Source organism: Clarias gariepinus, chromosome 24 (assembly GCF_024256425.1).
Source record: "Clarias gariepinus isolate MV-2021 ecotype Netherlands chromosome 24, CGAR_prim_01v2, whole genome shotgun sequence".
In the NCBI taxonomy this organism is placed as follows: domain Eukaryota; kingdom Metazoa; phylum Chordata; class Actinopteri; order Siluriformes; family Clariidae; genus Clarias; species Clarias gariepinus.
Genome location: NC_071123.1, coordinates 24,864,219 through 24,877,691, shown reverse-complemented (window position 1 = coordinate 24,877,691; position 13,473 = coordinate 24,864,219). Strand labels below are relative to the sequence as shown.

Sequence of the window (13,473 nt, the reverse complement as noted above, 5' to 3'; positions counted from 1 at the left end):
GGTTATTTGTGTGTGTTCTTGTGTTATTTGTGAACAACGTATTCATTTGTCTAATCGTGATCCATTGTTGCTCCAGTCCCATGGATCACGATCACAGACTGAACGACTGATCCGACCTACATAGGGTTATTCATGACGTAGTGCCCTAACTAAAGCATTAAGTGCCCTATTCTGTATCAGGGTCACTACACGGGGCACAACACGGCGATACACTCCGATAGTGAGCAGGGTGTGTGTGTGTGAGTTATTTCCTCCTTATCATGTAGTGCCTTATATCTTACATAATTATATATATATATATATATATATATATATATAGTAAGATAAATGAATGATTTCTCTAATTTATATTTACATATTAATTGTTTATATATTATAAAAAAACTAGTACTTGATTCATAATTATTTTTTAAAGTATAATAATTTAGGAAGAAATTCAAAATGATATATAGTAATATGTAAGTAACAAAAGTGAAAAAGAAAGAAATAGATAGGAAGCAGCTTGAATTTAAACCATTCGGTTAGAGCGCTAAAATCTGCGCATGCGCGGTGACTCCTGCAGCATCCTCAGGGTTGCCAGATTGTCCACCTAGATTTTATTCATTTCATTTTCATTCCATGTGGGGAGATATTATGAATGATAAATACATGTTGATAATAAACAACAACAATTAAATGAATGTATTAATGCATAGTAAACAATACTTAAATAACACTACATAAATAACAATACATGAATACAAATACATAAATAAAAATACCTTTGTTTTTAATATGCTTCATTACACAAACAAACACATTTATTATGTGAAAAACTACATTACAATAACCCCCCCCACACACACCTTTTTTCTTTTTTTTTACATTTTTTATTTTTCCATAGTAATGTGGACGAATAAAATGGGATTTTACGTGCGAGGAAAAGCAAATTAATTTTAAAATTTATATATATATATTGCGTGGGGATGTGTGTGTGTGTGTGTGTGTGTGTGTTCTATTATTCATTCAGCAATAAGAAACCAGTTTTTCGTCTTCTTATGATAGAAAAGTAATTAGACATATTAAATACAAATGTATTAATTTATTGTTATTTATGTATTGTTTATTTGTTTATTTATATAATAAAAAAAGCGAGAGATAAAACAGGCGTGTCGAGAGTAGTGCGCGTGAATGTCAATCAGTGTGAAAGTGGGCGTGTCCACGGTCAAGACTGGCGATCAGTCTGTAGCACTGATATTCGGGTTGCCAGATTTACACTTTTGTATACATGTGTCTTTTTTTCCCCTATATTTTCCCAGAGTATAATATCATTAGGTGGGTTTATTTCAGCTCAGAATATCACTTGATGTGATTAAATAATTCCGTGATTATAATTTATTTATAATAATAATAATAATAATAATGTAGATTAGAGTGTGATGTGAGGAGTGGATGGAGGGGGGGGGGTTAGAGACAGAGCAGGTTTGCTTTGGAGGTGTGGGGGGATTAATCAGGAGGAATCTGGCAACCCTGAACACACGCATTTACAGACGTGCGCGCGCGCGCGCACACACACACACACACACCATCTCTCTCTGGTTAGTGGGGTTTTTATTCCCGGTAACCCGAGCACCGCGCTGCTGCTGCCGCCGCCGCCGCCGCCTCTACCGCCGGACCGGACCGGAGTCCCCACCTGTCTCGCCTCTCTGTCTGTCTGTCTCTCTGTCTGTGTCGGATAAAAAAGGCTCGCTCGCGCTGTCAGACAGGACGCGCGCGCTTGGAGATGCGCACCGACTCGGTGTGTCTGATGCTGCGCGCGACGCCGCGGGACGCTGCTGACGGGCTCGGCGAGACTGCGCTGCGCGCGTGCCTGCGGGAAGGTAAGAACGGAATGCGAGAAAGCACACACACACACACACACACACACACACGCACCTGCTTGTGTTATTTATAAGACGGTGATGATGATGATGATGATGATGATGATCTGTGTGTCGGAGGGTCCGAGCCCTTAAACCCCGGAGAGAGAGAGAGAGAGAGAGAGAGAGACGCGCATCAGCGACACCTATTACTCGGTAATGACCGGTGTGACTAATCGCGCGCGCGCGTTCGCCCGCTCGCTCGCGGGGCCGGAGTTGCGCGCGCGCAAGAAAGAGAGAGACGCGTGAGAAAAGAGAGAGAGAGAGAGAGAGAGAGACGGCGCGTGAGATCCCGCAAATCCGTGGCTATAACGGACCTGAGCGGGACCGAAACCGCGCGCTGACTCCGGGATGTGATGCGCCGCTGAGCAGTGTACACGGGGCGGGACCATACCCGGTCCAAAGCGATCATCACACACCACATCGGGAATAATAATAATAATAATAATATGAAGTAACGCAGTGTGATGGAATAAAAGATGAGACACGCCTACAGCTCCATGTGACCGGATAATATCTCAGATAACAGCTTAGGTTTTATACCATAGCGCACAAGCACTGGGAGCAAATATCCATAAATGAGTACAGTACTGATACGATCCGATAAAACACGGTACGATATGATACGACATGGTCTGATACAATATGATATGATACGATACAATCTAAAACAGTGTGATATGATGTGATTTGATACAATATAATCTGAAACAATACAATGTGATACAATACGATTCGATTCGATACAATATGATATGATTCAATACAATACGATACAACATGATCCGACACATTACAAATCCAAAACAATGCAATACGACCCGATCCGATCCGATACAGTATGATCCGATTACGATGTGACGTTCTGATATAACACATGGTATATTTACACTGAGGCATTAGACTGACTCTCTTATTTAGAGCTAATTACAAAAGTACTTTGAAGTATCTATGATTGTATCGATCATTACACTGGTTACTAGGTTACTAACCAAATGTTCTCTCAGTCACGCACTTTGGAGTTTTTTTTTTTCTTTCTTTTTTTTCAGTGGGGGGGCAGGGGAGGGGATGTTGGTGGTGTGGGTGATTAACCTTAAAAATATTCACAAAACATATATAACTTTAGGCATCGTCTTAAAAAACGCCAGTGAGTGTATGATGATAGATACAGTGTGCTACCTGTGAGAGCTACTGTACCTGATCCTACACTATGTGGAAGAGATTACCCTGTCGTAATGAGTGACGGTGCACAACAATAATGAGACCATATTATATCATGGTTTCTAGGTGAATCATACAGTATCAGATGATTTAAAAAATCCAAACCTGTAACCCGGTTATCATGCAGCCTGGGTTTTAGGGTAGACTTGGTCTATTTTTTTTTTTTTTAAAGTCTGATATTAAATAAGTTAGAATAAAGAATATTTGGTAACCTAGAAGTACGGTAAATATAAACAAATATTTATATTTATTACAGAATAGTAAAGCTATTTAAACACAACTTTATGTCCATTAATAATAATAATAATAATAATAATAATAATAATAATAACAGAGGGGAAAATCAATTGAGTTACATATCGTGAATATTTTATGTGGCAGTTTATGTTTTTTTTTTAAATAAATGGTATTTATATATGTTTGCAATTGAGGTGATGATATGTTACAGTTCCTCTATGATACTACAGGTGGTGCTCTCTAAACTATTCACACACTGGAGGGTAGGAAGGAGTGAATTATTTGTTAAGTTTGTTTCGATTGATGGAATCATATTAAGAAAATAATAATACTCACAGAATTGCAATATGAATTGAATTGGCACCCAGGTATTATACAGTGATAATATTGTATCGGCTGGTCCCTGGTTATTCACGTCCCTGCTCAATAAGGATATATGATATATAATAAAATGTGATCACATATTACTGTATCGTAAAATATGTATTGTGTATAGGCCTGTAACTATCGAATATTTTAGTAATCGAATATGCTACCAAAAAGTTAATCGATTAGTTGAGTAATCAAATAAAATGTACTTTTGCTTAATTAAACTGTAAAATATATAAGAGAAACAAAGATTAATTGGTTTTCTTTTTAGAAAAATCTACTTTTATTTTTTAAATGCATACAGCATTATATAAAAAATAAACAGTCATTATTCATAATATAAGGAATAGATTAAAGTTGACTGAGATGAATTAAGTGCATTACAGTGTCATATACTCTTATTTTAAAGCCTTTTCTCAAAAGCAAAAACAAAAAAAAAAGGTATTTCAAATAACACATTAATATGCGCTAAAATGCCTCCCTGCCACGGATTACCCCCCCCCCCCCCATTATCTTTATCAAATATTACAAACTCCTAGGTTAATGCTTTAAAAATTACAAATTGCACTAAACGAATGTGATTATAAAATAAGCAATTTAAAAAGACATGTATAGTTGTATGCTGTATAAATTATATATTTTTTTCATATACAACATGTATATTTTTATATTGCTTATTTTATAATATAAATCGTTTCGTGTAATTTTTTATCATAAACAATATTTATTTAGTGTAAACATTTTTGTATTACATGACAAACCCCCTGCAAAATAAATGTGCCACAAAATAAACATTATATGTGAATTTGTATTACGTGTCTTAATTTCCGTGTATTAATTTGTCACGTGCCTAGGGTTAATTATAATAGTAATAATATATTTGATAATATTAATATGAATTTTTAAATGTGGTGTCCTAATATATTTGATAGAGATTATGGGGGGGGGCAATCCGTGGCAGCACATAACACACACATTAAAATAAATAATTATACAAAAAGACTACGTTATGCAACTTAACTTTCAGAACTAAAAGTTTTAAAATCTACATCTCAGGCGTAACATACAGTTTAAGACTTTACTGACAAATTCTGTCGTTATTTTCCTGCTGGTTTCTTCTTCTCTTGGCTCGCTGATATTTTTGTCGCTTCTTTTCCATTTTGCAGCCGCAACAGAACGCTCCATCAAATGAATACACAGCTAACTGTTAGCGTTAGTGATGGGGTCATTCATGAACGATTCGTTCTTTTTGAACAAATCCTTAACGTGACTCAGTAGAACGAGAATCTCAGAGTGATTCGTTCATGTTATACTGGGTGCACATGCACAAATCATCACAAAACCCCCGTAGGTTATGTACAGGAAAGGGAATTAAGCGATTATTTCTAAATAACTCTTCTACTCAGAGTCGTTTGTTCTTTTGTCACGTGACTCCTGTAGACGCTATGCGGTGCAACAGATTCAAAACAATGAACGACTCAGACTGGAAGATATGAGAGGTGAGCTACTCATTCTGTTTATTATAACATGTCCTTAGTTACATTGTAATATTTTCTTTACTGGAACTATAGCTGAAATTTGTGTATGTAGACGTATTGGGGGTCTGTTTATTGATAATGCAACATTTCATTTTATTTCTGATCAAAAGAACGAAATGAACTAAATGACTTAAGAAAAGATTTGTTTATTTTGATGAATGAGATTCAAAGAACCGAGTCACTAAAATGATTCAAACTTCCCATCACTAGTTTTCGCCTCCTTTAGCTTTGTGGGTGACGTAAGCGCTTCTTTTTTGTCAGTGTTTACTGGTGGTTTGCTCCCAGAAGCGCGCTGTGTCACGCCAAACAAATAATTGTGCAAAAACATAATGCAAGCTTTTAAAATTAATTAAAAAAACCTCGAGTTACTCGAGGAATCCGTTCAGCCCTAATTGTGTATTATATGTTTTATATATAAAACATGTGATATATATACACATATATAACGAATATAATTGTAACCAATTTCATATAAAATTATATCACCCAATATGGTAGCTTATTATACAACATGACTTAAGGTGCAGATTTAACTTCAGGCAAATACCTAAGGACTGTCAGTTTTATTAAACTCTGTCTAGGCAGTTTCTGCCTGGACAAACATACAGACAGACATACAGACAGACAGACAGACATATAGAAATGTTTCTGAGACGGGTTTCTGGTCCTTCAGTGTACTGTATGAACCATAAATATATCATATAACCAGAAATTATACATTTTATATGTATAATATTATAGAATATGATCCTATAATGATACGTTATTATACAATATATTGCAATAATGATCCAATATGATACAATACGGTACTTTGATATATGATATGATGTCATATGAAAATATTATATAATATAAAGAAAGGTTATACAGTGTAATTTGATATATGATACATTATTACCTGCTATGATACTATATGTGATATGACATACTGTACAATATGATACTATAATGCAACTCTACAATACATTACTATACAGTATTATGGGATATGATATATGATTTAAACATAAATATAGAATGAACACCGTTCAGATGAGTGTAATAATAGAGTTTTCTATATGATATAATATTGCACTGATACAGTAGACTGCTCTATTTGATGTTGTACATTATTATATGACATCATACCGTAATGATACAGTGTTATATACGCTGATGTACATTACACGACATACTGTATGAGATATGGGATGTGATATACACTATGTGTGATACTACCGTACAGTATACTGATACCATACTTTACTATATGATTTTATGTACTAGATGATACCATGTTGATACAGTAATAAGTGGCATAACACAATATTATGCGATATAATAAGATATAAATATGATATAAATAAGATATAAATATGATATAAATATGATATACAGTGTTGTAGTATGATATTGTCTAATCTGATATATTGTTATGCAAAATGATAAGATGTACAATATATTATAGTATAATATGATCTCTAACAAGATACGACATTACACGATATTATGTAATATTTAGCGAAATGATTTGATGATGCCACCGCAACGGTTCCTCAGTGCTATAATATAAGACGACATTAAGTGTTCGGTCGTTATATACGATATACGATATGACGCGTTACGGTGCTGTTATACAGTTTTATCAGATATTATATAACATGCTGCAGTTTACATTACATTAAATATGGTTCTTTTCATTTCACTGATTATTTATCGTATGTTGCTGTGTACGCTGAGTGTGTGTGTGTGTGTGTGTGTGTGTGTGTGTGTGTGTGTGTGTGTGTAATAGTTTTATAAGAGCTGATCCACGTTCTGAAACTCCGCTGGGAAATTAAACACTACAGCTAAATAAAATAACATAACACTGAGCAGCAGGGCAAAACGCGCTAACGCTAAATTACTCCACCGCTAATTGCACTAGTGTGTGTGTGTGTGTGTGTGTGTGAGTGTAAATGATAATATTATAAACAATTGTTGTAATATGTTTTCCCATAATTCCCAGAGTTATTTAGAGATTATTATTATGTTGATTTGTTATGTGTTATATAAATGGTGTGTGTGTGTGTGTGTAAGTGTGTGTGTATGTGTAAGTGTGTGATATAATAATAATAATGATAATAACGAACACAGGTTTATTGGAAAAGTGATTATATACAAGATGATTCAGGATTTTATTGGAGTGCGTTCACTTTATGGAAATGTCCTGTGGATGTGTGTGTGTGTGTGTGTGTGTGTGTGTGTGTGTGTGAGAGAGAGAGAGTGTGAGTTTGTGATTTTGATGTTTGCTAGTGTGTATGAGACTCGGCGTGTACTGGAAGTGTGTGTGTGTGTGTGTGTGTGTGTGTGTGTGTCTGTCAGTGTCTGTTTGCATTTCTTTGTGCTCTCTCTCTCTCTCTCTCTCTCTCTCTCTCCACTGGTCCTATCACTCCATCAGTTCAATTCAGTTCAATGAGGTTTATTAGCAATGCCACTGATGCGTATTTATCTCTCCCTCTCTCTCTCTCCCTCTCTCTCCCTCTCTCTCTCTCTCTCTTTCTCTCTCCTTCTCTTTTACACACTCTTCTCTTTCTCTATCTCTCTCACAATGTCTCTATTCACCTCTTGGCTCTTTTGTGTGCAGCTCTCTTTCTCTCTTCCTTTTCCATCTCTCCATCTCTCCAACTGAAGAAGTGCTGCCCTTAAGTCTACCTCTCCATCTTTCTCTCTCTCTCTCTCTCTCTCTCTCTCTCTCTCTCTGTCCCATTATTAAACATGCGTTCACAATAGTACCCCTTTGTGTCGTTTGCACATCGATTCTCTCCATCATCGAACAATAGGAGTGCAGAGCTCAGGTCACTCTCTCTCTCTCTCTCTCTCTCTCTCTCTCTCTCTCACACACACACACACACACACATATATATATATACATATATACTTGCTAAATGACATGCTGCCTCTTGCACACCCACACACACATACACGCTAAGTGGCAAAACACTGCAGTGCAACACACACACACACACACACACACATGGAGTGCGCTCGGTAGTAGTGGACTTCATAATTCATTCTGAAACACACGCTCAGCGTGCTATTGTTTCGCTAAGCACTGTCCTAAATCAGGCTAATCTTTTGTTTTTAGCCACTTAGCGATTATTCATGGAGTGTGGCTAAGCTATAAACCGCTAATGGCTTCGGCGCTAACTGACGTCCACCTGTGGGACTCGGCTTTATTAATCAGGGTCAAAACGTGTCATAAATCGTTAAACTTCTTTTAGAGAATCTGTTCATTTAGCCGGAGCTACGCTACAAAACCGCTAATCTGTTTCATTTGCGTTACTCTGTATACTTCTGCTTAGCAGACGAGATGCTAATCATTAGGTTCGCTAGTTTTTTTTTTCTTTGATGGAGAATTTCTCTTTTTTTAAAAAAAACACGTCAAAATATAACCTGAGATGAAGGTTGTGTTTGTGCTAGCCTGCTGCTTGCTCGTACAGCGCAAATAAACTAAAAGCTAAGCAAGGAACTGTTAGTTTTTTTTCTTAGCTAACTAGGCTAGTTTTTATTTATTTGCTTGGAAAAGAAGAGCGCGTAAACAAAAACTAGCATAGTTAGCTAAAATAGCGATTAGCTTTAAGTGAAGAACGTTTTCTGGACCACCGTTAGGACTTTCTAGAGATTAGTTAGCACTGTCGCCTCACACCGCAGGGTGCGGGTTCGATTCCCACCTCGGGGTCTGTGTGTGTGTGTGTGTGTGTGCAGTTTGCATGTTCTCCCCGTGCTTAGTGGGTTTTCTTCGGGTTCTCCGGTTCCAGTTCAGAGACATGCAGATTGGGCTAATTGGCGTTCCCAAATTGCCTGTAGTGTGTGAAAGAGTGTGTGTGTGTGTGTGTGTGTGTGTGTGTTCCCTGCAATGGACCGTCCAGGGTGTACCCGCTTCGTGCCCTAAGTCTCCTGGGAATAGGCTCCGCCCCCCACGATCCTGTGGACAGGATAAAGCGGTATAGACAATGGGACGACGATGAGAACGATTCCACACACTCACACACTTTAAAAGAGGAAAACTCCAACAGTTTGGCAGACATGGTTTATTATATTTTTCATTTTTTAACCTCAACAAAGGGTCAAAAGTATACACACCCCCACTTAGGTTATTGAACCCCATACGGCTAAAAGTCTTGAAATGTTTTTTAATTTGCCAATGCGAGGTCACTTCCTGTTGATGATGATGATGGACTGCAGCTGGTAGCTTCTTTGTATGTGTGTGTGTGTGTGACAGCACTTACTGGATTGACCAGCACACACAGTATAATGTGAAAGTCTTAAAGAGCTGAGACAGATCTACACAAGTCAGGAATGCGTCTCAGGGACTGGAACAAAACCCACACCCTCCTCCTGACCTGAAAAAGAATGGTCAGGAACAGCCAGGGAACCACCAAACCACAGTCCCTGCTATGAGCTGGAAGCTGCTGGAACACTGGTGTCACTGTCCACAGTCAAGCTAGTTTTGCATCTCCATGGCCTGAAATAAAGAAGCCCAAAAGCTGCTCCAACATCCAAATCTTCAAGCTTGAGTAAAGTCCGCAGCTGAGCATGTGAATGAAGAAACCTTCCTTATGGAGGAACAATTAAACCAGAGGTATGTTTGGAAAGTTAAAGGGGAGATGATCAACTGGAGCAGCTATGAATCATGGTTGTGGAGGTGAATCATGAAGAAAAAGAAGGGGAACTACCACACAATTCTTCAGGAGAACCTCAGATCATCAGCTAAATGTTTAGACAGAATACCAACCCAAACACACCTCACGGCCTCACAGGGTGTGGTATGGAGAAACAGAAAACCAACACATATAATTTATTGACCGCTATCCTTTCTGCCAAGAAGATGCCAAGAAGAACCAAATGTTCAACCAGAATTCTCGGGATCAGAAGCTTGTCGATGGAGATCAAAAGCGTTTGTTGAAGCTGCAATGAGCCAAATATCAGCTGAGGTGTATATTTTTGACCGCGTGTTGTTCACGCTGCGGGGTTGAGCATGCTAAGGTACTTGTTTGCTAACCGACGTTTCGCTGTAGGTTCTGTTGTTGTGGAAAAAAATAACTGAAACATTTTATTGGTGAAGAAAAACACAACATAGGTTTGTTTGCTAATTACTGTGGCTAAATATGTGACTTTTTGATTTGCTTGTTTGTTTGTTTAAAGAAAAAAAATAAGTCAGGTTCAGATAATATCACTTCACTTCGTTGGTTTTATATAGGTATAACAGTTTTTTCAGGAGTATGTGTGAGGAATGAAACATTTAGCATCGAGGGTTAATTTGTGGCGCATTAGCGCTGCTAAGCTGCTAAACCTTTGATAACTATTTCGCTTTTCTGTGAAACTTCGTCTCCAGGAACAAACACACAAACACGTCGTTTATCTTCGAGCTTCATTTCACCGAGTAAAGATGAGCCGCAATAGCTTTGTGATTAGCTGCTAATGTGTGCCGGTAAAGCGTCTGACAGACCGCAGTAACGTATTAGCGTGCAGATTTAATATATTAGAACAGCCTTTTGCTTTTCTCCTTCAGCTTGTTGTTTTATCTCAGTCACTCTGTCTTTCTCCCTCTCCGTTTCACTTCCCCTAGTCTCTTTTTTCCGCTAGCTCTCTGTCTCTCTGCAGATAGCGGAGCTCGGAGGGTAATTAATAGCGTGGTGCGCTTCCTCCTGAAGCTGATTAGCGTCGACAGGAAAAGAAACCCTGTGAAGTAGCTACATCCTCCTCTTATTTATACGCGCTTAGACGTGTGATGAAGGAATATGAGCCGCTAGCGTAACTCGCGCATTCTGAAAGGTGACCGCTAGCAGGCTTGGGTAACACCAGTGTGACTAGCGTGTTCAGAATTTTTTGTACAGCGTTTTTATATATATAATGTTTGTGATGCAGTTGTTTTCCTGTTTCTGAATTTTAAACATTTGCATTAAAATCATTCTTGAGTGGGAAAATAATTACTCAGGTTATGGCAATATTTTTGTATTGTTGTGTAAAGATCGATGGCGCGTCAATTAAATCTCTAACATTTGGTGTTTCTGGGTCTTTTTAAACACTTTAATTTGTTAATTAAATGCAGATTAGAGAAAAATGTTGTGTAAAATTGTCACACATCTAACGATGCTAATAGAAAGTGTCACAATGATACATGCTGCCTTACTTTATTTATTTATTTTTCTAAATAAAAATGCATTGTGTAGCTTATAAGTTTGTCTTAGAATAGAGTCATAATCAGAACTGTGAAAATGTTAAAAGAAGTTAACAATATCACTCTCTTTAGGGAAATTAAAGATAATACAATTTTCTAATGTAACTATGTACTATATATATATATATATTTACAGGTTAATAGACGTGAGAAAAATCGTTAGGTATTGTGATTCTTTTGCGTTGCAGTTCATGTATCACCACACTGATCCTAATTGGTTTTTCTTTTTTTTAATGAATTAAAATTTATTTAGGTTTGCATTTAAGGTGGTAAAATGTTGCAGTTTCTTTATAACCCCGCAGATGGTCGGCTCTAAAAGCTTGACACATTGGCAGGTAATTGGCACAGCATCGAGCTAATTATTTACTAAGTTTGTTTAGAATTTTAACAATCTGAAAAAATAATGTAATAATGTATTGGGCCTTTTATAAAAATTGGATGGTACAAAATTGCAATGCAAATCCAATCAACACCTGGATATCGTGATAATATCATATTGTGTAAAAAGTCTTAGACATCCTAAGTTTTTAAAGCAAACTTTATCACTGGTTAGTTTCTTAAAATTTAAAACTTTATTATTGCCTTTTAAAAAAATAGAAAAAATTTAATTTACAGAAAAATATTTGTGTTAGAAAAGAAAGCAACACATAATACTACAGTATATAGTGATTACTTGTTGGTCAAAAAATAAAATAAAAATAAAAGCAAAAAAAAAAAGCAGCTGCTAAAGCAAGTGGCATTAGAGAGGTTACTAGTTAAAGAAGTTTCCCGACAGAGCAGTGTTTCGTGTGTGTGTGTGTTTGTGCGTTGACGCCCATGTTAATTTGAAGGTCGTCCTACATAGTAGCCCCCTACCTCCTCTCATCTTAGTTCAGTTTCACACACACACACACACACACACACTCACACACACTAACAGGAACACTGCAAGACCCCCCCCCCCCCCCCCCCAAAAAAAAAAAAACAAAAAACTATCCTGTCCAAACATGACATGTGATTAGCACTCAGGGACATCACATAAGAACCATAGAAAATTATAATTTTTTTAAAACATGCTTTGTAACGTGCCTGTCTGTGAAACTGTACGAATTTCCTAACAATGCTAGCACACGTTTTTACCGTTAGCGTTAGATGTAATGCACTAGCGTAGTGCGAGTTCTAGTGATAAATACACATCAGGGTTCTAGGACGTTTTAAAGCGTTTTAAGGCTAGACCCTGATGATGATGATGATGATGATGGTGATGATGGTGATGAGGTCCAGTGTGGATCACGTAGACAATGTGACAAAATGTCTCGAGTCGCTTTAATCAGCAGTTTTTTAATTGGACCTGATAAATCAGTTTTACTTCAGTAGGTATTTTGTACCAGCGGTGTTTTACGTGTCCTTAAACACCCCTTGTTGCGCTTTACATAACGGCGGGTTCTACATATCCTGACTTACGCAGAGTATGAGTTAATACACTTTATAATAATAATAATAATAATATTAATAATACAATTAATACAACTGTAATATAATGGATGTAAACTGATTTGGACTATTACTAAGTCTTTTTTTTTTTTACAGTTTATAACACACACACACACACAAATGATTTGCGATTTGGAGCGACGCTTCCGTCAGACGTTTCTCGAGTCATCAAAGATGCTCCATCTGGGGAACGGAATGCTGGGATTTTGTGTGTGTGTTTTTCCAAGAAACAGGTGCGAGGCTGCTTTTAAATTTGTCCCGAATAAGAAAGACATCTGTCCTCATGGCACCGTCCAAACAGGACAGATTCTGATCTGGGTAAGCACACGCTGCTGAGAATGCGTCGCCTGCTGTGTCATTACAGGAGTAAAGACGATATTTTAAGATGTTTGTGGCACCGTGACGTTATTGTGTAAAAGCATGCGCTGTCGGGGCGCGGCGGGTGCGATCGCGGGTCGCGCGGGTTAACCGGTCTCTGGCCGGTGCATCGACTCACACCGGGATGAAGACAAGCTTTATTAATGATCCTCTCATC

At 37.4% G+C, this 13,473-nt stretch overlaps 1 protein-coding gene across 4 annotated transcripts in view; it reads left to right on the top strand.

The window, feature by feature from the left end:
• Positions 1-1,591: 1,591 nt before the first annotated feature.
• The window catches only part of tenm1 (teneurin transmembrane protein 1), a 141,803-nt gene continuing 129,921 nt past the window's right edge, over positions 1,592-13,473 (top strand). For 3 of the 4 annotated variants that reach the window (XM_053485855.1, XM_053485853.1, XM_053485851.1), the window contains exon 1: positions 1,592-1,859. The gene's annotated coding sequence lies outside the window, so the exon portion shown is untranslated. Of the gene's footprint in view, positions 1,860-9,882; positions 10,271-13,473 lie in introns of those variants that run through there. The other variant, XM_053485852.1, reaches the window with a different exon arrangement.